General features: G+C 37.6%; 1 protein-coding gene across 2 annotated transcripts in view; it reads left to right on the plus strand.

The window, feature by feature from the left end:
- Positions 1 to 11,490: 11,490 nt before the first annotated feature.
- Positions 11,491 to 27,414, plus strand: part of Pls3 (plastin 3) — an 82,134-nt gene continuing 66,210 nt past the window's right edge. The window contains exon 1 of one of the 2 annotated variants that reach the window (XM_047536754.1): positions 11,491 to 11,610. The gene's annotated coding sequence lies outside the window, so the exon portion shown is untranslated. Of the gene's footprint in view, positions 11,611 to 12,247; positions 12,272 to 27,414 lie in introns of those variants that run through there. The other variant, XM_047536756.1, reaches the window with a different exon arrangement.

The raw sequence follows: 27,414 nt of genomic DNA on the forward strand, positions 1-27,414 counted from the left end.
AAAAAAAAAAAAAAAAAAAAAAAAAGAATCAATCATAGACAACTGGTTCTAGTCTTGCACCTCCATTCTGTACATCTGGGGAGCTTCAATATATTATCATACATTGCTGGGAGGTAGGCCAGGCTGATAGTCATATTGAGAGTTAAAGGATGTATAGCTCAGTGGTAGAACTTGCCTAGCATATGTGAAGTCCTGGGTTCCATCCCTAGCAGCACAAAATAAATACATAAAGTAAATACTACCAATTCTTTGCAAGCTTCTTTCTTTGGTGAATTTTTTTGCTCCATCAATATTGAAATTTACATTAATCCAGAATGATTCTGACACTTTAATAAGAAGTACCTGCTTCAATCAAGGTAAAAAAGAAATCCAAAAGGATAAATAAGGATGGAATTCATTTCTCAGTTTCAATGAAGAGAAAGAGTTTCATTCTCCCTTAATAGAACAGAGAGGATCTTGTATATTTAAAGGTAAAGTAAGGGGAAAAGGAGAATGAAGAAAGCAAAGTAAATGAAGTCTTCCTATTATGTGACAGAATGACCTGACATGGGACCTCTATGCAGGCACTGAGTTGTTCCTAATGATGTGAATAATTTACTTCAGCCTTCCAAGGAATGATGTAGTGAATTTCATGCCTCTTAGTTTCAAAGTCATTAGAAAGCAAACTGAAAAAACTGTCCAAATAAAGGATCTTTGCATTATTGTGTGATCATTTGAGACACTGTCTCAAAACTAACAAGTCAGGTTGGGGCTGTAGCTCAGTGGTAGATGTTCCATGCCCTGGCCTCCATCCCCTTCACCTTAAAAAACAAAACAGAACAGAACAAAAACTAGCAAATATCTCTCTGCTGAGGTTCTATTCAGGTTTCCTTTGCCTTCCCTTGCTTCCTTCTCAAATTCTCATCTTAGATTAGATACTTAAAACTCAGATTTTGCATTTCCCTTACTGTTGTTTGAACTCAGCCCATCCCTTACTGTTTGTTTATTTGTTGAACCAGGGTCTTAGCTACTTGCCCAGGCTATCCTTGAACTCCTGGGGTCCAATTCCCTGGGACTACAGACATGTGTCATAACTGCCTGCCAGTCCCCTATTGTTGACTTATACAAGAAACCCACAGCTGGAAGTAACTCCACCCTACTACATGGCATGAGTTATGACAATGTCATGGGAATGCAGGATTTTCTAGCATATTTGCAAAGTCATACTTAAAATCGAAATATATAGAAAGAAAATTATAATCCTCCAAAATGCCACCTGTTAAAGTAACTTTATAAAAGGACTTCAAAAGAACCAAAAGCTTGAAGCAAGTCACTTTATTCCTGTAGGTCTCAGTTTACTAATCTATAAAGTGAGAGTGATAGTCTATAATGTTTCCTCTAATACAGAAAGCTTATGATTTTAGAGCTGGGAATATAACTCATTGGTAGAGCACTTGCCTAGCATGCACAAGGCCCTAGGTTGGATCCCCAGCACCAAAACAATAAAAGGAACAAAAAAAACACTTAATGATTTTTAATTATAAAATTATTTACATTTTAAAAATCTATGTATGTATTCACAGTGCTAAGGATCTAACTCAGGACCTCACATGTAAGCAAATGATGTACCCAACCTATATCCCCACTCCTCGAATTATTTCACTTTTTAAATTTGATACTTCAGGACATTGTGTTGGATAAAATTAAAGGAAATGTCAGACATGTGATTTGTTATAAACACATTTTAGAATCTAGTCCATTTGCTTAAGTGATTTATGATTGTTGAAATCCATAATTCAGAGTTCATCAGGTAGGACAAATTGGGCTGTAACAGTACATTTTCTGAAAAATTTGAAAAATTATGCCTCTGTCTATACTGTACCTGGAGGATAACTGAAATTTTTTGTTTTGTATTTGTAACAAATAACCAGCTTAACTAAACCATTCACTGAAAATATCTGAAATTTTAATATCCTATAGAATACAGCCTGAAAATAGACTACCCTTAGTTTTTGGTCTTCATAATACTGAAATAGCTATGTTATTATTCCTATTACCCAAAATATTACTAAGTAGTAAGGTAGAATTGTATTCTTTCTGCTGTCATTGGCATACATTGCTATTACATGAATTCATTTACTTACCCTTCAAAGTTGATAATTAGATTTGGTGAAAAGAAACACCATGGGTAGAACTATGAAAAAATAAATACATGCTATTATACACAGCTAACCGTAGATTAACCATTAGTGTAATGTTTTAGTTTGTTTGTGAAAGTAGCTTAGACTGGGTAATTTATAAACAATAGAAATTTATCGCTTACAGTTCTATCGGCTGAGAAGTTCACAAGGCACGAACTGATTTAGTTCCAGATGAGGCTGTGCAGCTAGTACCTTCAAAAGTCCTCAGAGGCATTAGCACAAGGCAGTTCTGTGGGGTCTCTTTTATGAGGGCTGTCAATTCCATTCAGGAGGGCTCCATTCTTGTGACCTAATCACCTCCTAAAGACCTCACCTACTAATACCATCACCATGGTGATTAGGTTTCAGCTTGGGCGAAGAGGCACAAATATTCAGACCATAGAATGAAATAAATGCGTTTGCTTATCCACGAAATTTACTGCCAGTGGGCTAACCAATTTTCTGTGGAAGTCAAAAGCAAGGTGGTCAGCAGTGCTTTATTTCGTGGGATAAAAGTACAATAAATATTTCCCCTAAAATCCTATTGGTCTGTCGAGCGCAGTGACGCACACCTGTAATCTCAGCAGTTTGAGAGGCTGAGGCAGGAGGATTGCAAATTCAAGACCAACCTCAGCAATTTAGGGAGACCCTAAGCAATTTACTGAGACCCGGTCTCAAAATAAAAAATAAAAAGGGCTGGGGATGTGGTTCAATGGTTAAGCGCCCCTGCGTTAAATCCTCTGTACAAAAAAAAAAAAAAAAAAAAAAAAAAATCCTATGGGTCTAATCACAGACAGTAAAAGTCAGACATGAAATGGGACCATTGCCTGCCCCCCAGTACACCTCAGATTCTGCATCTCTAGCCAAAATGATCTTGGCCCAAAATTACTTATTCTGTAAACCTTATTTTTCTCATCCAGAAATGGCAATAATGTTTCCAATTATGGGAGCCTTATTAATCTTAAGTGAGATAATGTATGTAAAATTTCTAGAAGGCAGTTTAGCACATAGAAGCAACTCACTAAGGATTAGTTGTAGTAGTTGTGTTTATCCTCCCTCCCCAGTGGAATTTTGCCATTATGGTTACATTCAAATTTGAAAAGTGAAAAAGAGAGTAAATAACTCTGTTGGTTGCTTGGCGTTGAAGACTGTGAAGACCTAAGATTGGCTCATTTCTGCGCTCATGAACCAACTCTTAAATAAACCTTCAACTCTTAAATAAACGCTTTAAGAACACAGCTCCAGCTGGGTGCAGTAGTGCAAGGTCTGTAATCCCAGCTACTCCAGGAACTGAGGATCAAAAGTTCGAGGCTAGCCTGGGCAATTTAGCAAGACCCTGCCTCAAAATAAAATTTATAAAGAGCTCAGGATATATAGCTCTGTGGTAGAGCACATCCCCAGCATTTGTAAGACCCTGAATTTAAACCCCAGGACCACAAGAAAACAAAAACAAAAACAGCTCATCCAGATGCCAAGACCATACTAGAGTAAGCACAGAAATCTAGACAGGGGTTGGCAAACTACAGCCCACAGGCCCCATCTGTTGCTGCCTATTCTTGTAAACAATCTTATTGGCATATCAACCTTGCCCATTTGTTTATTTTCTATGGTCATTTCCAAACTACAACAGCAAAGTTGAGTAGTTGTAACGGAGTCTGTATGGCCTGCACACAAGAAATATTTACTGTCCAGTCCTTTACAGACAATGTTTGCTGACTCTTGACTTAAAATATTCCTTAGGAGTCTGATCGTATTTCACATGATGTTCTTTCCAAAGGACTCTCAAATGTGTCTTAAAAAATTTAAAATCTTAGTTATGCTTAGTTATAAGCCTGCTCTATTCCATCCAGGGAATGGGATTTATCCTCCCAGGATGCTGCTCAGTATGTGATAAGGAATGCCTCTTTAAATGGACAGCTTTACATTCTATTTGAACTCTTGTTAGGTGACCCTTGACACTGATAAACAAGCCAGTGAAAGCATTCTTGGTGTTAATTATCAGAGATGTTTGTTGATTTGAAAGGGAACTTCTATCCTCAACTCTTCTTTAACGCTTCCTAAGGAACCTTTTATTTATTTAAATCAAATAGCCAATTATCTTTATAACTGCAGTTTATTAAAATCATGCCATGATTTAAATACTTAAATCAATAGTCACATGATGATTCAAACCTTTCTAAAAGTATGAAAGAAGAAATATAACTTTTGCTATCTGGGTTATTTCTGGCTTATTTGGCATGAAGTGCTTTTTATACCATTTAATGTAAATCTTTTTTTTCTCTTTTGAATTTGTTCTAATTGGTAGACTCAAATCTTTTGTGATAAATTGAAGGGCTTTGTCCTTTCAATGACAGTGGCAAAAAAGGGATCATGATGACTAAGCGATGGATTACTTTTATCTTCTAAGTCCCTTTTGACTTCTATGAGTTTAGTTTGTTTTCTGCAGTTACAGATGCTTTCTCCACTTTATTTCTGCCATCATACATATCCTCATTAGCATGGTTTTCCTTGTGCTTGAGCAGTTTAATTCTGTCAATCTCGGGGTTTTTTTAGTAATAGCTTTATTGAGATGTAATTCATATACCATACCGTTCATTCATTTAAATGGTTCAGTTCAGTGGTAGAGTGGGCACTTTGCATTTCCCAGGCTCCCAGCACCTAAAAAGAAACAACAACAAAAAGCGGGACAGAATGATAACTCCTGTAATGCCAGCTACTCTGGAGGCTGAGGCAGGAGGACAAGTTTGAGGCCAGTCTGGGCAATTTTGTGAGACACTGTCTCAAAATAAAAAATAAATAAATAAATAAATAAAAGGGCTTGGGATATAGCTCAGTAGAAGGCAGCCACTGTGATCAATCCCCAGTATTTCGAATAAGTAAATAACCTAACTGGTATCATTCAGTGGCTTTTAGTTGATTCATAAAATTGTACAAGTACCACACAATCTATTTTAGATTTCCATCACCCCTGAAAGAACCCCACACCCATTAGCAGTGACTCCCTGTTTTTCTCCAACTCTCCTCCTTTCCAGTCCCTAGCAACCATTCATTTACTTTCTGTCTCTTCAGATTTTCCCTTTTTGTACTTTTCATATAAATGGAATCATACAATCTGAGGTCTTTTGTAACTGGCTTCTTTCAGTTAGCATAATGTTTTCAAGGTTCATCCATGTTATAGCACTGTCAATCTCCTTTTAAAGTCACATTTTGCATATTCAGTAGACACAGACTCAAATATTTAACCATGACCATTCTTGGAAGAATAAACAGTAACAGCATTTAAAAATGTGATTATATGCTTTCTCATTCTCTCTCTCTCTCTCTCTCTCTCTCTCTCTCTCTTTCTGGCAGACTCTCCTAAATTCACCAAAATCAATTGTTCTAACATATTAGACAATCAAACAATCAAACATAGTAGACTGGACATGACTGTTTCTTTAGGAACCTGGTTAATGGTGTAGAAAACCATGGATAAACCTTATGAATTTTTAAACGTGCTCTATAATTTATTCTGAAGGGTCTTTGGGATATCAACAGACCCTTCTCATCCGAAACCTCCAATATTTGAAATTATATTCTGAGAAAGGTTTAAATTGAAGATTTAATCAAAAAGAGTCCCTTATACAAAAGGATGAAATCAAGATGTGTGTGAGCTGCTGTGCTCACCTACCTTGACATTCCTCTAAGTTTCAGGCATGTGTATATTTATTCTAGAAGTAAAATGCAATGTGTGGGACTATGGATATTGCTCAGTTGTAGAGTACTTGCCTAACATGCATGAGGCTCTGGGTTCCATTAATAAACACACACAAAAATTGATGTGTGTCAATTGGTTACATAGACTTCATGGGAGGGGCGGGGATTAATAGGCTATATAGAAAGTAACTTCAAAATTACTGTAGCCAAAAGCAAAATTTTCTGAGACTTATAGTTAAACTACTATAAAGTCACAAGTCTTTAATCTCTAAAGTAAGTATAACAAATACATAGTTCTCCTTCTGTATCCACAGTGGAACTGGCTCCAGGTCTCCTGAAAATAACAAAATCCTTTATATAAAAGTTCCTAATATAAAATGGCACACAGTATTTCCAAACAACCTGTGCGCATCCTTTAAATTATCTCTAGATTTCTTATAATACCTAATTCAGTGTAAATGCTCTTATATAGTTGTTATACTGTCTTATTTAGGAAACAATGACCCCAAAAAAGTCTGTACATGTTCAATAGAGAGAGTGGGGCTTTTTTTTTCATTTTAATATTTTTTTATCTGTGGTTGGTTGAATCCAGTGGATGGAGAGGGCCTGAGGGCCCACTGTATTTTATCTTTTAAATGATTTAAATAGATGAGATCTCAAGTAACCTTTCCTCTTGATGTTATCATTGGGTCTTTATTTTAAGCAAATCCTCAGCTTTTGTTTTGCAGAGAAGTAGAAGTCCAGAAAAGAAGCCCAATTCCAGAAACACCTGAAACTTGCCCCTTTTGTTTTCTTCTCAGGAATGGAATGTTTCACATTTCTACTTGGCCTTTTAAAAAATGTATCCATTTTTTCAAGCTTCCTTGAATCCCACTACACAAAAAGGATGCCTTCTCTACTTCACCCTATCATTTTCATTCTTTTCAGAATTCTCATAGCAGTCCTTATATATTCTATCTTGAATTGTTTTCTTATTATATCAGTCATGTTGATTTTGCTATTTGAATTAATATTAGATTATTAATTATTTGTGTATTGAGGTAATAATTTTTCTATGCTGCTTATAATACTTAATTGAATACTAGAACTTTATAGGCTCTTAAAAGAATACTGTTGATTAATCATAAATTTAATAGACAGCAAAACCAGGGAAACACATTAGCTTTAAGCTTTAATGCAGTAGTGGTAGTGACCTTCATTGGATTTACATAAATGGATCTGATTTGATGTTGATTAAATATGCCCTAATCTTATCAAATATATTTCAATTGACTTTTTTAATCTTTCATTCTTAAATTTTCAACAATTGAAAATCTAAAATGACCTTGGACATAACAGTAACTTCTTTATGACAATGTGTTTGTAAAATTGACCCATAGTAAACTCGGAGGTTTGAAAAGCGTCAAGTGTCCATTCAGGGAATTAGCATTCATGTACTATACCTGTATGTTTTGAGTTAGAAACATGAAAAATATTCACCATTTAGTAAACAATGGAGATAATTGTTCCAATTTTTTATCCTCTAGTTGAAAAATTTAAGAATTTCCAGATCTACCAAGATTTCCTCAATGACTAGTATTTTAAGGATAAAAGAAACCTTTAAATCACACTTAATTTTTTAAAAAATTCATTTCACAATATGTTGAATAAAAGAATACTCAAGGATCAGTTCAATATTTTAATATGAAATAGAATTATATAAATTACAAGATGAAAGAAAAAAATGAGTTCTTGGAAATAAACTGATAAAATAAGAAACAAAACAGATTAGTATGCAATTCTATGTTCATTTTTTCCACATTTCTTAAATGGCCTATATTTTTAAAATTTTTTTAGGTGTTGATGGACCTTTATTTTATTCATTAATTATATGGTGCTGAGAATCGAACCCAGTGCCTTACACATGCTAGGCAGGCACTCTACCACTGAACCACAACCCCACCCAGTCCCCTATTTTTTTTCGCATTTTTATTGGTGCATTAGAGTTTTACATAATGATGGGATTTGTTGTGATATATTCAAACATGTACACAATATAACAATATCACATCCCAGTATAATTCCACATTTAGACACTGATAAAACAGATGAGTTAGAAAAATGATTCAATATTAAATCAATCAAGAATCTTTATTCCTTCTATTATATAAAGTTTGTGCAGCAAAATCACTTTTTAAAAATTTTTATATTTAATTTTTATTTATTTAGCCTTCCAGAGGATTGAACCCAGGGCCTCAAGAATGCTAAGCAAGCACTCTACCACTGAGCTACACACCTGTCCCAAAAAGGTTTTCCTGTTTTGTTTTGTTTTGTTTTTGTACTGGGGATTGAACCCAGAGGCACTTTACCACTGAGCTAAATTCCCAGCCCTTTTTATTTTTTATCTTGAGACAGGATCTCACTAAATTGATGAGGCTGGCCTCAAATTTGTGATCCTCTTGCCTCAGCCTCCCAAGTCACTGGAGAACACACCTGTGCCACCGCACCTGGCCCAAAAAGGTTTTTAAAAATAGATTAAAAGGAAACTGACAGCCAGGAGTGGTTGCCCACACCTGTAATTTCAGCAATTTGGGAGATTGAGGAAGGAGGATGGCAAGTTCCAGGCCAGCCCCAGCAATTTAGCAAAACCCTGTCTCTAAGTAAAACATAATAAAGGATGGGATTAGAGCTCAGTGGTAGAGTGCCCCTGGGGTCAATTCCCAGTACTGCAATAAATAAATGAATAAGAATGAAAAAAAAAAAACAAAAAACGAAGGAGCCAGGTGTGGTGGTATGGCACAAGCCTGTAATCCCAGTGGCTCCAGAGACTGAGGCAGGAGGATCACAAGTTCAAAACCAGTCTTAGCAATTTAGTGAGGTCCTAAGCAACTTAGTGAGACCTGTCTCAAAAATACCTGGTACAAGGGAGAGGGGGGAAAAAAGGAACCAAAGAAAGAAAATGACACCTTACTCTAAGAGAGTTTCTAGAAAAAACTCAGACTATGCATGTCGTAAATTTCGAACTGGATTTGGGTGTTGGAAAAAGGAATAGGAAAAAAGAGCCGAAAGAAAGGGAATATGCATGTGGAAAGGAAGTAAGAAAGGTAAATTGGACAGAGAAAATCTAAAGGGGAAAATGGAGTTTCCTATGATATTCAAGAAAGACAAGAAGAAGGAATGTTTTCAAAATTTTGTGATACTGATTTTAAGTTATTTATTACAAAGTCAAGCAGGATTGAAACTTGAAGGTGGAAATAAAAGGCTAAAACTCTTAGGTTATTGATTCACAGGGTCTGTGAGAAACCTATATACTGCTTTTTGCTGCTGTTGTTTTACAAGAATAAACCCATAAAACAACCATTAGTTCAACAAACATTTACTGAATTCCTAGGCGCCAGGCACTATGGAAGATGCAGTTAAGATGAACTAGAGACTATAACCTGCCTATAAGCAGCTGGAGGGGATCCTGAAAATCATGTGTGTAGATTTTTTTAAATATAGGTATGAAAACTATCAATGTTGGCCTCTTTGTGAATGATCCTATATGTGTTAAATTGATACATGAAAGATATAAAGAAATGCAGTCTAACTGGAACTTTGAGACTGAGGCTCCTTAGAGCAAAATGCTAAAGTTTGAAAAGGTCTTTTTAGATTTCAGGCAACACAAAGGTAGTTTAGTGACATCAACTTGGGTATCTTAATGGTACTCATTAAAAAGGAGTTCTACCTGGATTATACTGTTAGGCTTGTTAAACAGGAATCTCAACTAGAATCCAAATTGGTGCTTCTGTGCTTAAGGCATGCTTTATCTGTTGGAAAGTTACTGATGCAATAAGTAGTGCTATCACCAGGACACCCTACAGTTTTGAAGTATGGACTACCACGTTTCCATTAAAATGGAATTTAACTGAGCAAGGCATGATGGTGTGTGTTGTGGAAGGCCAAGGCAGGAGGATGGCAAACTTGAGACCAGCCTGGGCAATTTAGTGAGATCTGTATTAAAATAAAAAATAAAAAGGACTGGGATGTAGTGCAGTGGTAGAGAACTTGCTTAGCATTTATTAGCACTGAGTTCAATCTCCAGTACAGGAAAATAAAAATAGAAATGAAAATAAAGCAGGTGGAAAACTGAAGTGTCCTGTTGAGTATCTAGAAATTTGGTGTAAGGATCCCAGAAACAACACCAAGCCTTGAGTCAATTATTGAAAGTTAGAAATCTCATTTTGGAGTCTATTGTAAGTGCATGTGGCAATGTACTGCATGTTCAATCCAACACCAACATGTTGAAGTCAGTATTTTTGTTCTAACCAAAATCTGACCCAGTACAAAATCTCTTATAACAGAAATTTAATGTTTCTGAAAGCATGATTACCCTCTCATTTCTTTTTTTAACCTTCCTGTACCTTTCATAAGTTCTTTCAGTTGGTTAATCATTAATTAATATTTAACAAGGTTTTTCCCAGTGCCAAATCCTTCTCAGCTAGTCTAGCCTTTAGGCAATGTATGAACTCCCCCACCCCTCACTTAAGAAGCCCTGGCACTCACTACAGGTTAATTTCTCTAAGGAAATTCATAATAGCAGATCAAGTGAGGACTTTTTTACAAGAGCATTCAATATTTTAAGCCTCTCTTAATTTAGCATTTTTCCTGGTGCATATAAAATGGAACTTAATTGAACCAATTTTAAGTTTTTACAAAACTTTCCAAGCACACATTTCCTGAACAAAAATGATTATGACTGGAACAGGAAAGTGCTTAGACTTTTTCTTCTACAGCTGTCCCACAAGCCACTCTCTTGACTCCACCCTGCAGAATATCCCCAACTCTGGCCCTCTAGACCTGATTTTGGACATGGGATGAGCCAAATGATCGGTATGCAGATAAGGAGGAGTCAGTTATGACAGGGAGGCAGCCTCATTAGCAGAGAAGAAATGATACTCTGGGAAGCAGGAGAACTCTCCAAGTTTTCTCTGGTGAAAGGACACTGATAAGAATTGATACCGATGTACAAAGGAATGGAATCAAGTTATTTCTACTGCCCATTCCCACCTCCACCTCCCACCCCTTTCCGCAAGGACAAACCTTTCAGACAGGTGATTTTGGTCAACAATTTACTTGGCTGGAAGCCAAATGCACAAAGGTGTTGCCCTGCCTACCCTGCTCCCTTAATTTCTTAAAAGAAAGGGTTGTTGTTGAAGTTTCTCTAGGTGCTGTTAGCACCTGGATTGACAGAGCAGATGAAACCAGCGATGTTCCTCGCCAAGCTATTTTTTTCATGATTCTGTGAGAAATTGCCCATCCCCTCCCCCAGTTTTTACAAATGAATTATTCCTTTTTATTTCAATTTATTTCATTTAATCTGTTTTAGTTGGGTTTTCCCACAAGATTTTTTGAACATGTACTTCAAGTCAGGCACTGTAGACTTATAACTTCTTAGCCCAGGTAAGAAAGAAAGAAACCGGCGCCGGGGACCGGTCTCCGCTTCCTGCCGCAGAGTTACAATCACCATCCCTCCTGAGTGCCCATCCCGGTGCCCATTCTCCTAACTCTCCACCAGTTGATGTGACAGATTCGTGGCCCAATCCCCTTCCTGGTTCCCAAGCTGACTGCTAGCACCACCCCAGCCAATAGCCGCGGCCGAAGGGCGGAGGGGGCTGGCAGAAAGGGAGGGAGCGCTGGCTTTAGAACAGCAGCCGCAAAGATTCCAAGGGGCAGAAGTTGTCTGAGTGTGTTGGTCAGAAGCTGTCGGGCCAGATCGCGGACTCTGCGACTTTACGTAAGTGCTTTGCAGGCACTGGCGGGTTCGAGGGGAGCGGGTTTCCTGGGCGTGGGCTGGAGTGGGTCCTGGGGAGAGCATCTCCGGGAAACTCAGTAGAAACCTGCCCTGCACCGGCTGACCGGGTTTGGGCAGAAGGGGGAAAGATCTGAGAAATTTCAGTCGCAGCCATTGGGCGTCCAGGCGAGCATTCCCAACAGGGATGGGTGGGAGTGCCTGAGGATTCCCCACCACCATCCACCGCAGGCATTTTTTCACTCTAGAAGACAGTGCTTTCTCTCTCGTTGCTCTTAAACTTGTTGCCCACCTCGGGCTGGAATCTTTGACGCCAGCCATTGCCCAGATTCCCTTCCGCCTTAGCAGCTCCGTAGTGGAAACCAAGCGACTAACTTCCCTCCGCTGTCCTTCTCCAGCTACTGCCATTCCCCCCTCCCTCCCGCCCAGACTCAGGAAATCCCGGAGCCTGCAGCCCGCGACGCCTCCAACCCCCGCTCGCCCGCCTTGGATGACCCGCTGCTTTACACCGACCCTGAGGTTCTGAGCCCGGGCGGAGGGCGGAGAGCGGTGGTCAGGGGAAGGAATCTGGCTCGTGTTGCCTGCCTTCTGCTTGCTTCCCTTCCTTGCCACTAACCAGAGCGTCGCGATCGCACCGCGTCTATGAGTAAGCACTTTTTTCTTTCAGTAGCAGAACATCTCTGGGCCAGTAAGGCAGTACCTTTCCGAAGTTCTTTTCTCCCCAGACTCGGTGCCGCTAGTCTGCTGCCTTCCTAACTGTTCTGCAGCGGAGCGCGCGCAGTTGGGGCTGCAGCTGCCCGGGACCTCTCTGGGCTCCCTTAGAGGGTGAACCTAAGGGGCGGTGGGGGGGGGGAGTGATGTCGCCCCTTCCCCCGCACAGCTGCACTTGCCTGTGTTTACTTTTCTCCACCCTCTGTACTTAAGCTTTCTAATGAGAGGCTGGGGGACGTCGACCACCCGCGCCCGGGCTTTTCGCCAGTCGCAAAGTTGCCGTCGCCGCCCCGGCTGCTCTAGTGTGCTGGCAGTTCCGACTACCCGCCAGGCTCCAGGCGGGAGCTGGTCCCAGCCCCGGAGGTGGAGTGGAGTTAATACCACCTGACACTTCCCGTTCGAGATGCTTCTTGCTTCTCACTTGAACTGCACAACATCCCCAGTGGTGCAGAAGGTCGAACTTGAAATTAAGTGACTTGGAGAGCCTTGCCATTTAGGATCAGACAGAAGGGATGCTGGGGGTGCCCGGCCTGTTTGGAGGCAGAAGCAGGGAGAAGGGAGCTTGGCAATAGGAAACGTAAGTGAAATTAAAAACTACTGAGGAATAAGTTTTTACTCCAGTTGAATGTCACAGTATATTTGGGAACCCAAACTTGAACTCTGCGATGCAGTTGAGAGTGAATTCCAACTAAGTGGCCGCAATCCCACAGTTGCCAATTGGCATCACGTGCCCCAAGTCTCCGATGCCCCTAGGGTAATGGTCACATGACGTCTTTTGACTTTAAAACCGGAATGTAGTGGCTGAAGCCCATATTCCAGAAACTGCCTCAACAAAAAGTGGGGAGAGGGACTCAAGGGGATTCTACTTGGATTTGGATGAGAGAAACAGAAAGGGAATTTGGTGCTCCGATTTTATCCAAAATAAAGACTGGAGCCACTTTTAAAATAAGGACTTAAAATATATTTGTGCTGAGATATGACGATCTGGTCCCCCTACGATCTCTTTATGGCTTTTGTAAATTTTAAAAATATCTTCCCAATTGTTTTCTAGGAGAGGTATCCTTTTACTTATGTCCTATTTTGCACCTGAATGCTAAAATTGAAGCCATATCCCATAAGGTAGTATTAAAAAAATAAGGTTCTCTGGGCTGGAGTTGTGGCTCAGTGGCAGAGCACTTGCCTAGCACACGCTGGATTCAATTCTCAACACCACATATAAATAAATAAAGGTGCCAACTGAAAGAATATTTTTTAAAAAGGCTCTGTCCATATTCCTGACGTGTCCTATATTTAATTGAACCATTCTCTATATTGGGCATCTACTTAAAGGTGGTGGCTAAGCCCTTTACTAAAAATAATTATCAGTTATTTATAATATGGAATTAATTGAATCAGAAATCACACACAAAACCAGTCCCCACTAAATTTGACATATAGAGTTGGTTGGGCTTTTGCTTGGCCGTGGTTTGGTTAGAATGAGAGGACTTGAAACAACTGTTCCATATTGTCCTATAGCCACCCATGTGACCCAAGTTAAGGTTGCTGCTGGGAAAACGTGGCAATTTGCTATTTAGATTATATATTGCAGAGTATAGGAACAGCCAGAGGAATCTCCGAGGTCAGGAGTTTGAAAGCTTTATTTAAAAAACGGACCCAGTTGATACACATTCAGTCTTGAAAACTAGGGCAGAAGTTATAAAAATGAAACTTGGACTATTTAAGAGATTTTTGGCTTTGTAATTTTTTTTTGCTCCAAGCCCTTTTTGTTTACTGTAGCAACCTCTGAATGAATGGAGCATCCATTTTGTTGCTGTGTGTGAGTTTCTGAGCTTGAAACTACCTTAAAGCACAGAGTTCTGTGCCCCAGGCTAGCCTTGTGGCACAGATGAACTAGAAGTAGATTTAAACTGCACCTGAACTACTAGAGTTAACTACACTGGTAGATAGACCCCCCCTAGTGGGAGTGAGGTGACAATATAATTTTAGGTTGAGCTAATAGATGTTTAACCTTTTAAAAAAGGTGGGGGTGAGGTGACAATATAATTTTAGGTTGAGCTAATAGATGTTTAACCTTTTAAAAAAGGCGGGGTACTACTGTCCCACTAGGTTACAGTGGTAGGGAAATGAGTTTTTATTTTCCAGTGCTGGGGATCAAACCCAGAGCCTCCTACTAGCAGGCTAGTGCTCTATCGGTGAGCTACACTCCTAGTCCCATGAATTATTTTTTAAATACTATGAAATCATGTTCAAATAGAATCTTGGCAGGGCGTGATGGCACATGCCTGTGATCCCAGCAACATGGAAGGCTGAAGCAGGAGGATCACAAGTTTGAGGCCAGCCTCAGCGACTTAGTCTCTAAGCAACTTGGTGAGACCCTGTCTCTAAAAGGGCTGGGATGTAGCTCAGTAGTAAAATGCCCCCGAGTTCAATGTCCTAAACCCCCCGCCAAAAAAAAACAAAAACACATCATCAGACTTTAGTCCACAGCATTTCACTATCTTGGGATTCCTATGCATTTACCATGGTTTCTATCCCTAGCACTAATACACACACACACACACACACACACACACACATACAAAACACCCTCAATATTGCTGATTTCATGTTTTAGTGATATAATCAAATGAGCCCAAACTTTAATAAAGTTAGGGGATAGTGAGACTATCTTAATTTCTACTATTAAAACTGGCTAGGTATCAGTCCCTTTCTTTACCTGGGGTAGGGAGCCAAATACATCTTGCTAGGTCATGACAATCAACATTGAAGGGCAAAGTCTCTAGTCTGATACTCTAGATTCAATTTCTAAAAGTGACTAGGCTTATGACTTTTGGGGTAGAAGGATTAATTATAACTACTGAGTAATATTTTGAGTGAGATTAAGTCTCTTCTACCAATGGTGACACACACATTAGACTTGACCATTACTGTTTATACTGGCAGAATGTCAGTATCCAGGGCATTATCAGAAACCCAATGAAATTTTGCTCCTAGGCAAACAGTATGACTGTTATGAAAAGAAAGGACAGCTTGACCATGGTACTTGAGCACTAACGTGATTCTGTTAGGTGAAACTGACAGGGAAAAAGAAGCAAGTCCCCTTGCCATTGTTTGCCATTGATCTGTATTCTGTTAAGCATTATTTCAATTTGGCTTTCTGCAAAATTTACTGACATAATATTCTTAGCACATATATTAAAGGCATGACTTTGCTTTTTTATTTGATCTAGCATAATGTAGGTAGAATGTATATGGCAAACCTTTTTTTGTTCTTTTTGCTATTTGGTGCAGATTCTAAAAGTATCTGGTATAAAATAAAATTCGAACATGAACATTATCAGTACAGCACAGTTTGGGTATCTGTTTTTGGAATCATTTCATACTTATTCATATAACAATTTTTCTTTTGGTACCAAGTTATGCAGAGGGGAAAATTTTGATCTGTGAAAGAAAAACTTGGGTTAGAAGAAAACCGTTGGGTCATGTTTTGAGTCTATAATTATTCCAGAAAGTGATAAACCAATTTGTTCAATTTGTTAGAGGTTTCAAAAGCTTTTTGGATGCATTACAATGTTGGAAGCTCATTTAGATACCAGTGGTCATGACTAACTTTTTAGCTGGTTAAATATTGGTCTTAGGAGAAGTTGTATCATACTTCAGTCAGTTTATTTTAGTTACACAGGTGAGGCAGTTTCAAATTATTCACAATAAAATTTAAAAAAAAATTTTTTTAGTAGATGGATACAATACCTTTATTTAATTATTTATTTAAGTAGAAACTATTTTAGGGATGAAGAAGCATTGCTGTTTTATGAAAATGCTAAGGGGGATATATGTGGGACTTGGCCTCAGAGGAACTAGATCCTATACATGGCTCAGCCACTGACTCAGTTTGACCTTGAGAAAGTACTTAAAATTATTATATTGAAGGCTGTATATATACACATTTCACATTTTCTTTTCCATTTGTTTGTTGACGGGCATCTGGAATGGTTCCATAACTTGGCTATTGTGAATTGCTTTTCATCACAATGCTGATTTTTAGATCTTTTGGATATACTGAGGAGTGGGTCATATGGTGGTTACATCCCTAGTTTTTGGAGGAATCTCCATACTGCTTTCCAGAGTGGTTGTACTAATTTGCAGTCCCACCAACAAAGTGTGAGTGGATCTTTTTCCCCTGTCTCCTCACCAGCATTTATTATTATTGTATTCTTGGTAATTTCCATTCTGACTGAAGTGAGATGAAATCTCAGTGTAGTTTTGATTTGTATTTCCCTGATTGCTAGAGATGTTGAACTTTTTTTATAATATATTTGTTAGCCATTTGTATTTCTTTTGAAGTTTGCTTACTTCTTTTACCCATTTTGTCCTTTTTTATTTTTATTTTGATACAGGGCCTCACTAAGTTACTAAGGGTCTTGCCAAGTTACTAAGACTGGCTTCCGAAATATGTTTGATAAAGAGGTAGTGTTGTTTATTGGAAAAGCACTGGATGTGGAATCCGGGGTCTTTTGGTCCTCTGCATTCTGGACAGATAGGTCATCTTCAGTGAATCACTGGCATTCTCTATGGTCATATCTGGATTTTGTTTTATTTTTAATCCATCTGTTTCTAATTTATGCATTTTTCACAGGAATGCTGAAAGGATAAGTGAGCTATGTGAAGCCTTGGCTCTTTAGCAGACAGGTGTTATATAAATTCAAAGTACTATAGTAGTGTATCATAGCATCTCTAACACTTTAGCAAATTTTCGGAGGGGCTGAGGGTATTGCTCAGTGGCAGAGCACTTGCCTAGCTGGCATGAGACCCTGGGTTCCATCCCCAGCATTGGAAAAAAAAAAAAAAAAAGTCATGCCATGTTTTTTACTTTGCAAATGTTACTTCAGCCATCCAGTTCTACAAGCAAGGGCAAAATAAAGTAAGACATAATGTAATGAAAACTAAGAGAAATAGTTGATGGCAAGGGAGTGAAATTCTACATGTAATACTTTTATATTTCTTCCCTCAAATATTTTGCAAAGTAGCCTTTTAAAGCCATTAACTTAGTGATTTTTCCCTTTTTAATTAACTACTAAGCAGTATTTGGTATTCATTGGTAATCATTACAGAGTCTGTTGGCTTATCATACTTCATTCTTAGTTTTATAATTACCCATATTGTGTAAAATTGCTTATGAAAAATCAAGTGTTTCTCTTCATAAAAGGACAAGATACAGGTATAGAAAATTACAAAAGGAGGAGATAATCTGTAAGTGGTATGCCATGAATAACACAGAAAATGGGACAAGTTAACGTAGCTTTTCTTTTGAAAAATAAACATGTTGGACTTTTTAAATTCTGAGGTAATTTTCAACCTCCACCCTCAAAACTGTTAACTTAGAATTAATTTCCAGTATTTCTTTTCATCTTGTGAGTTATATAGTGGTTCTAGAACTCTAATTCTTTGCATATTACATATTGTTAGTTTAAATTACATTTGATAATATTTGTTTAAATGTCATTTGTAAGTGATTTTGATTAAAGTGAAATAAGCAGAAAGCCCCAAGTTAAACGACTTTGGAAAATTATCAGGTATCATATAACTAGTTCTGAAGAGTGGGTTCATTTTGCTATTAGAAATCATTTTCTTTTGTAAAGTCTGATCTCTTATTTCTATCATCTCTGGTTTAAAAGTTTCAGTAGAAAAAATTTTTAAATATTGTAACTCATTCACTGAAAATAGAACTTTGATTCTCAAGCTATGATACAGGCCCATGAATATGTATACATATGTATATATGTAGTTTTATATAATATATAAAAATATCAAATTTTTCCTCTATAAAATAGAATGTTAGAGCAGTATAATAGCTTTGAATATTCATTATTGTGTTGTATATCATATGCTCTAATTACATAGTGTTGCACTTAGATTGACATTTCTGCTAATGATACTTGGATAAATGACTATCTTTCATAGAGGAGTATAATTTTTAGTGCTGGGGATGGAACCCAGAGCCTCATGCATGTTAAGTACATGCTGTACCACTAAGCTACACCCCCAGCCAACACAAGTATAATTTTTAAGCTTTTTTTCTATATTTCTTTTTTTTTTTTTTTTAGTTGTTGATGGACCTTTAATTATATGCACTGCTGAGAAGTGAACCCAGTGCCTCACACATGCTAGATGCTAGGCGAGTGCTCTGCCACTGAGTCACAACCCCAGCCCACTTTTTTCTGTTTTTTTGTTTTGTTTTGTGCTGGGGATTGAACCCAGGGCTTTGTGCATGCCAGGCAAGCACTCTACCAACTGAGCTATCTCCCCAGCCCTTTTCTGTATTTCTTAACATGCTTGTGTTCTCATTTTTTTCTTCTTGATATTTTTAGGCTGATATTTCAGGTCAGGGAAAATTACTATTATAGACTGAAAAGTGTTTGCCCAGAGGTGAAAATGATATGAAATTGTTACTAGGGCACATCCTATTGCTCTAATCAATATGTATGAATTAGTTAACCTACGAGGAAATTATCTTAAGTAATACTTAAGATGTTTTAAGCCATTTTGCTTTGAATTAAAAAAATACATGATCGTTGTAAAAATTAGAGGAAAACGAGGGTTTATAAAGAAGAAAATAATTGTACTACCTGCTCATAATCTTAAATATTTATTTCACATGGATTGAGAGACATATTTTTAAAAATCGGGAGTTGGGAATATAGCTCAGTAGTAGAGCACTTGCTTAGCATGTGTGAGGCCTCAGATTCTACCCCTAGCACAAAAACGAAAAGGAAGATGAGTTGGGGGTATAGCTCAGTTGGTAGAATGCTTGCCGTGCTAAGCACAAGGCCCTGGGTTCAGATCCCCAGCACCACAAAAAAAAAAAAAAAGAAAGAAAGAAAAGAGAATACTATGCAAACTATATATACGATATGATTTTTCTTCTTTTTTTTCAGACTAAGGTTTGAACCCAGGGACCTCTCCCATGCTAGGGAAGTACTCTACTACTGAGTTACACCCCCAGCCCATGATCTTTTGATTTATTATATTGTTAATATGTTTTTGAGTAATTAAACTTGTTTGTGGTACCTGGGATTGAACCCAGGGGCACTTAACCACTGAGGCACATCCCCAACCCTTTTTAATTTTATTTAGAGACAGGGTCTCCCTAAGTTGCTTAGGGCCTTACTAAGTTGCTGAGGCTGATTTGAAATTGCAATCCTCCTGCCTCAGCCTCCTGAGCAGCTGGGATTACAGGCATGTGTCACCTCACCCAGCTAGTAATTAAACATTTTAAAAGATATTTAACAATCACTGTATGGTATGCTCTATAATGGATATTGCATAATTTTTTATCTCACTACTTCTAGGTTGTTGCATATGTAAATTGTTTCCAGAACTTCTTAATAATGCTTCTGTGAACATCCTTGGACAAAAATCATTTTGCAACTTTATTTCTTAGAGAAATAAAGAGAAATTGCTAAGATTGTTTTAAAGATAAATTCCTTCGACAGTCTCTGAAATTTAAACATTGGCTTAAAAAAAAAAAAAAAGATAGCCTTGGGCTGGGGGTTTATTTAGCTCAGTGGGAAGGCCCTTGCCTAACTAAACAGTGAAGATTTCAGCTTTGATCCCCAGCACTAAAATAAAATAACAACAACCTTCATTTCAAGCAGTGGCACTCAAAAACCAAAAACCAAAAGCCCTCCAGGCTGTTTTTTATATAGTGTATCATCTTATATATGACTCAACTGGAACTGGTTTAGGTAAAGTATATGTCTTGGAAATCTTTTGGTTTCCTCTGATTTAGTTAACAGGTGCACAGCAGGATGAAGTAGAATCCTGTGGGGTGTACAATCATAGGAAGTTCTGTTTTTTGAAAAGGAACTATTAATGGGGGAGGGGACAGATTTGTTTTTAAGTAACCTTTATATTTCAGGTTGCTATAAAACTCAGTTCAAATATACAAAGATTATTTGTATCCCTAAACATTCAGTGGCCTAAAGACTTTATCTTGGAGTTGGTTAGGTGATTGTTGATAGGTCCTTTTATCTCAGGCCATTGGTCTCTCTTTGGGAGAGGGGGTTAGCTACTAGGGATTAAACTCCGGGGTGCTTTACCACTGAGTTATATCCTAGCCCTTTCTCTTTTTGATTTGGAGACAGGATCTTGTCACTGTGCTGAGGCTGACCTCAATCTTGCCATTCTCCTGCCTCAGCCACCCAAATCCCTGGGTTTACAGGCCTGTGCTACTATGCCTACACTATTCATTTCTTAAATTACTTTGATATCACTTGGTAAGCTTTGAGCTAAACTCAAACTTTTATATTTCATTCAGGTTGCTTAAATAACATAACAAAACGGGTCTGATAGTGGTAAAAATTCTGATGTTGCCACTTACTTTGTGCCTGGTTTCAGTACCTATGGTGACTCTACATTATAAACATGTGACTTAATAAACTTTTTGTATATTTGAAATGACTCATTCCCTGCATACCTAAACTTATCCCATACAGCTTCACATACCTTTCCTTGGTGTTTTTCTCCTTCCTCTAGTTTACCAGCCTTACTAAGGACCCTGTTGGTCTGGGAATTCAATGACCCAGAAGTAACATGAAAGTTTGCCTGACCTAACTTGTTGTTCTCACCTTCTTTCTCTCTCTCTCTCTCTCTCTCCCTCTCTCCCTCCCCCTCTTCCCCTCTCCCCCTCTCCCCCTCTCCCCCTCTCTCCCTCTCCCCCTCTCTCCCTCTCTCCTCTCACCTCCTTCTCAGGGGGATCATGTATGGGCTGTTTTATAGAATCATTTTAGCATGAGTTCCAATGGCTTTGCCATTTTAGACCTCTGTGGTATCTGGGAGATTTCTTAACTTCTCTACATAAGCTTCCCCATCTAAAATATGGGAATAATATCACTTGCTTTTCAATGGTCTTAGAATTAAATGAGTCCATTTACAAAGCAATTGACGTATAATAAGTGCTCAATAAATGGTCCCATTTACAGGATTGCTAATGTTGTCTTAGATGATCCTACAGATAACTCTGCCTCATCATTTTATTTTGGTATTGGGGATTAAACCCTAGGGTACTTTGCCACTGAGCTACATCCCAGAACTTTTAAAATTTTATTTTATTTTTATCTTGAGACAATGTCTTGCTAACTTGCTGAGGCTGTCCTTGAATTCAGATCCTCCTGCCTCAGCCTCCTGAGTCCTTTTGCACTGCTGCACCCAGCCCTCTTCATTTTCCTCTAATTCAAACCTTTAAGTATCACCATTCAAGATAAAGAAAATAGTTTATTTCTATTTTATTTAATGACATTCTGAAAATATTGTTTTCTATTATTTTCATTGTGAGTATAGAGGATTTTAGCAATGTTCTAGGATAAAGGAGCTTCTTTGCTTAGTTCAGAAACCTGTTTATCATTTAATTCATCCTTTTGTGAGGATATGCCATCCAACAGTCTAAAGAACTTGCCTTCAAAGAAAATTGGAAACATGACTCTTAATAAGTTACCGACACCATTATAAACTCATTGCCTCTAATAAATATAGCTTAAATAAAGATGAAATGTAATAGGTAATGTCAATTCCTGATTTTTAAAGGGAAAGGGAAAAGCTTCAAATTTTTCAATGTTGCCACAATAATGGAAAGAGCAGAAACATGAACCTGAGGAAGTATACTTTTAGAGAAAAAAACAGGAACAAAAAGAAAATAGTGAAAACTTGAAATGCTGGGGAAGCAGAGAATTTTAAGTTACAGCAGTATTATTTCTGCAATGGCATGTAACCTTTTAAAATGGGTGAATTCAAAACATTACTCTTAAATTTATGATTCCCATTATTTCTTGTAGTGGAGGTTTTCAAAAGCAAAACCAGGACATTATATTCAACAAATATATTAAGCAATTTATGCATCTCTAGTTTAAAGCTCAAGTTGGATCATTTTTGCAAGTGGTTAAGAATAGTTAAAATTTTATATTTCATCTTATAATAATTTTAAAAACAAAGCTAAATTATCATTAAGTATAGATAACAAAAAATTATATTGATAGGTTTACATGTTCAAAAACACAAGCCAACCCATGCAATTTGGTATGTTATCTTAAATCAAAACTGTTCCAGCTTTCGTTGACCCTCAAAAAAGCAAGCTAGAAGATATTTGTAGGTGCTAGCAGAAGATATTTGTAGGGAAAAACTTCCCTAACTAGAGATTTGCGGAAAAATGAAGGGAAGATTGATATGTTAGATTAAGTACCTTAAAACATGTAAGAATTACATTAGAGAAAGCCAGTAGGCCATTGATTGAGTAAAACTCAGGGAAACTTTAAAAAGTACCCCAATTCTTAAGGGTATATTGAGATAGCACTAAGTATACATGGAGTAATAGTTAACTAAGGGGGTAACATGAATGCTACCTTAGTCTATTTGTGAATGGTTTCATCATCTAGTCTACTAACAAAAGTTTAATGAAAACTGTTAGATGCTACAAAGATAGATAACATACTTCTGCAATTTAGTAGAAGGAAAAGACAGAAAAGTAATATTGGTTTCATGAAATCTAAAAATAGTCTTATGTGTAGAAAATGAATTTAAATATGTTTTTGTTTGTTTGTTTTTGGTACTGGGGATTGAACCCAGGGCCTCAGGCACGCAATGTAAGCACCTTACCACTGATCTACCTTCCCAGCCCCCTTTTTTCTTAACATAAAATAAATTTAAACCTTGTGTGAACAAAGGCATTCAATTATAACCCAATATAATCAAATCTAAACTAAGAACAAATCACATTTAAACATTGTTATTTCTTTGCAATAATTATTGCATCTAAAAAAGAGCCCACTATGAGTTAATTTTACTTAAATAGAACATTGCTCAACCTATAAATGAAGGTCAGCAGACACCAGTGTCTTGGAATAAAATAGCCCTTTGGCAAGAAAACGAGCCACACCCCATTTAGTTTTTACAAAAATAAAATTCTTTCCGGCTTTACTAAATTGTAGATGTTGTGCACAGCATGTACTTCTGTAGTAGTTTGTTCTACAGCTGTGGAAATAGCCATGTATGCAGAAGCCCTAAAAAATATCTATTTGCCATTACTTATGAAAGCAGTTCTCAGACTTTTTGTAGTATAGAATGTTATTGGCTTTTTTTTTCTGATTTGTGGATAATACCAAGTAGCTACAGTTATAGCTTATGCCTTAATTTTCTGCCTTCAACTTCATGGTTGTCACAGACTTTAAATAAGGCAGAAAAACCTGGAACTTCAAACCTGGCGATTATTTCATCTAGTAGGAGGACATCAAAACAATGTACTATGTCAGCTGTATATGGTTTTCTTCAAGGGCATTAAAAAATTCCTGTCATGTACCATGGGAAAGAACTGTATTTCTAGGGATCAAAGAAATAAGCCCTGAGGAAAAGGTCTATTCTCCTAGTTCCTTCACAGTGGTCTGGCTTACAGCAGGTCTCCCTATCCACAGGGAGGATAGTTCTTAGGAACCCCCTCAGAACCCCCTCAAAATCCATGGATGCCCAAGTCCCTTATTAAAATGGCATAGTATCTCCACATAAGCTGCACACATCCTCCCATGCAGGTTTTTTGTTGTTGTTGTTGTTTGTTGGGGGGGTCTTTTTTTGGAGTGGGGGTAATAGGGAATCCAACCCAGGGCCTTCTGAATGCTAATCATGTGCTTTAGCACTGAGCTATATTTTCAGCACTCCCATATACTTCCACATCAATAGATTACTTAATACCTAGAGCAATGTAAATGCTACATAAACATTTGTTGTTCTGTATAGTTTAATGACAAGAAAAAAATCTACATGTTCAGTATAGACAGAAATATTTTTCTGAATATTTTATGTCTGCTGTTCCCATGAATGTGGAATCTGCAGGCTGACTACATAAATACTTGAGAAAGCAAAAAATGGATGTCCATGAATTGTCCTTGCTGATAAAGATTAAATTGAAGGTCTGGGTGAGTAGCTCAGTAGTAGAGCATATGCTTAGCATGCTGGGTTCCATCCCTAACACCAAAAAAAAAAAAAAAAAAAAAATAAGAGAGAGAGAGAAAGAGAGAGAGAGAGAGAGAGAGAGAGAGAATGTAATCAGTGAGTCAGCAACTCATGGATCATATTAAATAAAATACTGCAAACCTACAGGAAGACTAACCAAATGACTTCCTTGGTCTTCTTTACCTTTTAGCTGTTTTAAATGAATGGTTATGAGTTCATATTACAGATACAACTTTCACTCTAAGAATTACTTAATTTTAGAGTCAAAGAGGAAATTGGGACATTAATATTTTCTTGTTTTTAGCAGCTTTATGAGATAACAATTTACATATCATACCATCTACTTAAAGCATACAATTCGATAGATTTTAGTATATTCCCAGACAAGTACAACCTCACCACAATTTGCAAGTTTTTTTCATCAGTTCAGAAAGAAATTCCATACTCTTTAGCTATCACCTTCCCCTGCTCCCCAACTCTAAGCAACCACTAACTAATCTATTTTCAATCTCCATAAATTTCCCTCTTCTGAACTTTTCCCCCTTCTTTCTGCAGTATTGGGGGTTGGGCCAGAGGCACTCTACCATTGAGCTCCATTCCCAGTCCTATTTATTTATTTATTTATTTATTTATTTATTTATTTTTAAATTTTGAGACAGGGTCTTCCTAAGTTGCCCAGGTTGGCCTCCAACTTCTGATCCTCCTGCCTCAGCCTCCCAAGTAACTGGAATTACAGTCATGTGCCTCTGCACCCAGCCCCTATTCTGTACTTTTATATGAATGAAATCGTGGCATGTGGTCTTTTATGTCTTTCTTCTTTCCCTCAGCATAATGATTTCAAGTTCACTCACATTGTAGCAAGTATCAGTACTTCATTACTGTTTATGGCTGAACAGTATTCAGTTGTGTGTATATATACCGTATTTTGCTTATCTATTAGTTCATTGATGAATATTTGCATTCTTTCTGTTTGGGCTATTATGAATAATGAAAAATGTCAATATTAAATGTTTAATTACAGATGAGTTAATGAGGTGATACTGACAAAGTAACATTTCATTTGTGACTACTCTGCTATTAATGTAAATCCTTGCTTTGATTAATATTGTGTATTACTGATTTTTTTCATCTAAGTTTAGCCCTTTTTGTCTTGCTTCCTGATGCTTACTGGCTTATTAGCATAAACTTGTTTCCAATAACTTTTTCTGTAGTAATGTTTTTTTCTTTGCTTGAATAATGTAAAAGTTATAGAGTCATCTTTTCTTTTGGTATTAGGGATTGAACCCAGGAGCACTCTACCACTGAGCTACATCCCCAGCCCTTTTTAGTTTTTATTTTAAGACAGGGTCTCACTAAGTTAAGTTGCTGAGGCTGGCCTCAAAATTGCAATCCTCCTGCTTTAGCCTCCTGAGTCACTGGGATTATAGGTGTGAGTCACCATTCTGGGCTCTAGAATCATCTTTTCTAAAATTTATTGTATCACAGATGTTTACAAAATTTTGTTAAACACATTCTTGTTTATTTTTCATGGTGCTGGACATCAAACACTCAGGGCCTTGGACATGCTAGGCAAGTGTTCAGCCACTGAGCCACATCTCTAGCCCTTATACATTTTTTGAACACTAAAAAAGCAAAGGTAAGCAGTATTAAGGCATACAAAACTAGTAAATTCTTGGAAACATGATGGTTACAACCAACCTAAAGAATTATTTGGCCAGGTGCCTGTATTCCCAGTTACTTGGGAGGATAAGGCAGGAGGATCTTAAATTCAAGGGCAACCTGAGCAACTTAGTAAGACCTTATCTCAAAATAAAACAAAAAGGGCTGGGGATGTAGCTCAGGGGTAGAGTGCTTACCCAGAATGCATGAGGCCCTAGGTCCAATCCCCTAGTACTGAAGAAAAAAAAGTTTGAGAGAATCTTTAACTTTGACTTCTTGGGACTGAATATGAGATTGAGGAATTATCAAAGGATGATAAAAGAGTCACCTTCTATTTCAGATGAGAGCTTATCTTTTGAGCATCCTTAACCTCAGATCCACCTATGTGGCATCAGGTCAGAAAAACTAATGACCCCTGGAACTCTACTGTGCTGTGATGTTCATTCCTGGACCCAGACTCCTTACTCATGGGCAGTGAGAACCTTGAGGTTCTTGAGGAAATGGTAGATACCCCTAAGAAAGGAATGCTAGAGGTTAGTCAAGTAAAGGTACCATTTCTTGGAGACCCATTTAGAACTTCCTGTTTAATTTCTGAATTCTGTTAACAGGACTTTGTTAATTATCAACAATGTGCCTGGCATACTAAGATAAATAAAACAATGTCCCATCATTCGATGTGCTCAGAATCAAATCCGGCCACTGATTTTACAGACAAGGCAACTGAGATCTGATTGTGGCTTGCCCAAGCATACAGTGGTTGAGGGCTTTTGGTGGAGGACTGGACTGTCTCTATCACTGGAGAGCCAGATTTTAGTGATGGACCTAATCAGTCTCTCTTCTCACTGTATATTTAAACAACACATCGAGGGTACAACTTCGTTTAACAGCAGTGCCTCTTTCTCCCTGAATCAGTTTATACTAACTGATATTTTCTTTTAGACATTAACAAAATGACAGATGCTATGTCATTAATTTTGCCATGAACTCTCTGAAACTCAACATCACCTATAGCTAAAGCAGCTGGGGTCTGACAGCAATTCCCTAGCTAATGGAAATGCATTAGCAATAGCTGTAGAGCAGGGAGCTATTTTTCTGGGTCATATTTTCAATCCGGAGCACTTATATGCTAACAAAACTGTAGTCCTAATCACCAGTCTTAAAGCATTTCCTATATTATAATACATCCAAAATATTTGAAAAACTCTCATTTCAATATATTGACTATACATAATGAAGTGTATCATTCCTGATTCCTTCTAAACTGGATTTTTCCATGTACATAGAATTGTTCTTTTCCCTCTATGTTAATCTTCACCAAGAAAAAAAATCCATTTCATTCAGTTATTCATTCACTCATTCAAATATTTGCCAAGCACCTTATGTATGCCAGGTACTATTCTAGGCATTGGGGATTAGAACTGTGAA

Source organism: Sciurus carolinensis, chromosome X, assembly GCF_902686445.1.
Source record: "Sciurus carolinensis chromosome X, mSciCar1.2, whole genome shotgun sequence".
NCBI classification, from domain to species: domain Eukaryota; kingdom Metazoa; phylum Chordata; class Mammalia; order Rodentia; family Sciuridae; genus Sciurus; species Sciurus carolinensis.